Below are 3,283 nucleotides of genomic sequence, written 5' to 3'. Positions count from 1 at the left end.
ATCAGCTATTGGAGGTTGTTAGGTGCTATGGTGATCAGCTATTGGAGGTTGTTAGGAGCAATGGTGATCAGCGATTGGAGGTTGTTAGGAGCTATGGTGATCAGCGATTGGTTGTTAGGCACAATGGTGATCAGCGATTGGTTGTTAGGCGCTATGGTGATCAGCGAATGGTTGTTAGGCGCTATGGTGATCAGCGATTGGTTGTTAGGCCCTATGGTGATCAGCGATTGGAGGTTGTTAGAAACTATGGTGATCAGCGATTGGTGGTTGTTAGGAGCTATGGTGATCAGCGATTGGAGGTTGTTAGGAGCTATGGTGATCAGCTATTGGAGGTTGTTAGGAGCTATGGTGATCAGCGATTGGTGGTTAGGGACTATGGTGATCAGCGATTGGAGGTTGTTAGGAGCTATGGTGATCAGCGATTGGTGGTTGTTAGGAACTATGGTGATCAGCGATTGGTGGTTGTTAGGAGCTATGGCGATCAGCGATTAGTTGTTAGGCACTATGGTGATCAGCGATTGGAGGTTAAGAACTATGGTGTCCAGCGATTGGTTGTTAAGAACTATGGTGTCCAGCGATTGGAGGTTGTTAGGAGCTATGGTGTCCAGCGATTGGAGGTTGTTAGGAGCTATGGTGTCCAGCGATTGGAGGTTGTTAGGAGCTATGGTGATCAGCGATTGGTGGTTGTTAGGCGCTATGGTGATCAGCTATTGGAGGTTGTTAGGAGCTATGGTGATCAGCGATTGGAGCAGCAATTGGTTGTTAAGAACATGGCTTGCACAAGATTAACACTGGTGTTAAATCAGCCGAACCTGAGGTCTCGTTTAAATTGTCTTTACACATAGTTGAGTGTGTAAACTGTGCACGCGCACATTTCCATGCACAGAATGCGATTTCTCAAGTTATTCTTGTGTGCGCACGAGGACATGCGTATATTTAGAACAAGTCGATTTCATTTGCCCAGCGCAGTTTTAGTTGATGCCTGCCAGCGACTCGGCCCATTTTTGGAGAGGCCGGCAACGCATATCGCTAGCATCCCTGTGGAGACTCGAGATCGTTCTCCTGTAGGGTTTCAGCCACAGGCCCATTTCAGCGAGAAACTGGAGGCAGGTCTGGCAGTTTCCAACCAGCTATGAGCCAGATAATGATACATGGATTCACATCGCTCACGCTACAACAACATTACAATTCCAGCCACAGAAAAAAAGAAAGAAGTAGTACTCAGAAGTACTTTTTACACCAGCTCAGCTTTTCTAAACGCAATAATAAAAACTGTACATACACACACACACACACATAGAGCTATAAAAAATTACCCTTTTAAAGGCAAGTTGGTTGGTGACTTGGAGCTTTTCTTGTATTTAAATGTGTGCGGCATCGGCGTAACTCACAGTAAAAACCTAAGACTGAGAAGATTAGTGAAAGGGACAAAAATCACTAAGGTCACCCATGTTTTTGGTTCTCTGTAAGGGATGTCCTGAAGAACTTTGACCCAGTGTTCCAGCATTACAACTGGGCAAACTATTTGCACGTGCACACTCCCACACCCTTATTATTTCATAAGCAGTCAGTCAGTCAGTGCCCTGGTGGTTGCTTTATGGTCAGTCGTGTTGTTTACACCTGTTTAACATCCAACACTCTCACAGCAAAGCACAAAACAAGCCGCACTACGGCACCATTTTGTTCCCAGCTCTGGAGAAAAACACTGGCACGGCGGCCATGAGCAAATAACAACAAAGCCACTCACGTGACTCACCCATTCCTAGGCCTTGACCTTCCTTTCAACAAATGGTGGCATTTAAATCCAGTACAGCAAAAAACAAACAAACAAACAAACAGACAAACAAACAAACACATCAATAAATCATAAACTGCCCTGTTAGCTAACTCATTAGTAGGTGCACCGAAAGCACCAAATTAACCTTTTACTAACAGAGTTCTGAGAGTTCAACACTTACCAGAAGGACCAGGTGTAAAAAATAAATAAACAAACAAATAAATAAATAAAAACATGATAGATTGTCACTTTTCAGTTCTCTTTCCTCTCTCTTCACATTTCTGCTCCATTCTTATGTTTACAATCGACATTTTTGACATTTTGGGCTGAAGCATTGTTAGAAACGAACAAGTCTAATTAAGCGACTTCATTAGCGACCTGATCATGTGATCACATTAGACGCGTCCTATTGGATATAAGGCGCTTCTCTCAACCCTGTACAAAATCCCTGACCACCGTTGATCTCCTTTCAAATTCCACAGCTTTAACACAAAACAACGGGAAAATAAATATCACCAGGGGAAAAAGTCTCAGTTTAATTTAAAGTTGTAATATTTTATACTGGTGTCATAGAAACTCGTGGAATTACCTCAGGCTCACTGAGGTAAATTACCTCGTTACCTAAAGTTCACTGAGGTAAATTGTGGTCGGCCCTTATATAGTGCTTTTTTAACCTTAGTGGTTCTACAAAGTGCTTTACACTGTTTCTCATTCACCCATTCACACACACACACACACACACACACACACACACACACACACACACCAGTGTTAGCAAAGCTGCCATGCAAGGCGCTAACTTGCCATCAGGAGCAACTTGGGGTTCAAATTACCTTGTAACCTCAGGCTCACTGAGGTAAATTACCTCGTTACCTAAAGTTCACTGAGGTAAATTACCTTGTAACCTCAGGCTCACAGAGGTAAATTACCTAGTAACCTCAGGCTCACTGAGGTTAAATTACCTTGTTACCTAAAGTTCACTGAGGTAAATTACCTCGTAACCTCAGGCTCACTGAGGTAAATTACCTCATAACCTCAGACTCACTGAGGTTAAATTACCTCGTTACCTAAAATTCACTGAGGTAAATTACCTCGTAACCTCAGGCTCACTGAGGTAAATTACCTCGTAACCTCAGGCTCACTGAGGTTAAATTACCTCATTACCTCAGGCTCACTGAGGTAAATTACCTCATTATCTAAAGTTTACCGAGGTAAATTACCTCGTTACCTCAGGCTCACTGAGGTAAATTACCTCATTATCTAAAGTTTACTGAGATAAATTACCTCGTAACCTCAGGCTCACTGAGGTAAATTACCTCGTAACCTCAGGCTCACTGAGGTTAAATTACCTCATTACCTCAGGCTCACTGAGGTAAATTACCTCATTATCTAAAGTTTACTGAGGTAAATTACCTCGTAACCTCAGGCTCACTGAGGTAAATTACCTCATTACCTAAAGTTCACTGAGGTAAATTACCTCGTAACCTCAGGCTCACTGAGGTAAAT

Source organism: Ictalurus punctatus, chromosome 27 (genome assembly GCF_001660625.3).
Source record: "Ictalurus punctatus breed USDA103 chromosome 27, Coco_2.0, whole genome shotgun sequence".
Classification (NCBI taxonomy): domain Eukaryota; kingdom Metazoa; phylum Chordata; class Actinopteri; order Siluriformes; family Ictaluridae; genus Ictalurus; species Ictalurus punctatus.
The sequence above is the reverse complement of the archived record's forward strand: the minus strand, read 5'-3'. Positions refer to the sequence as shown.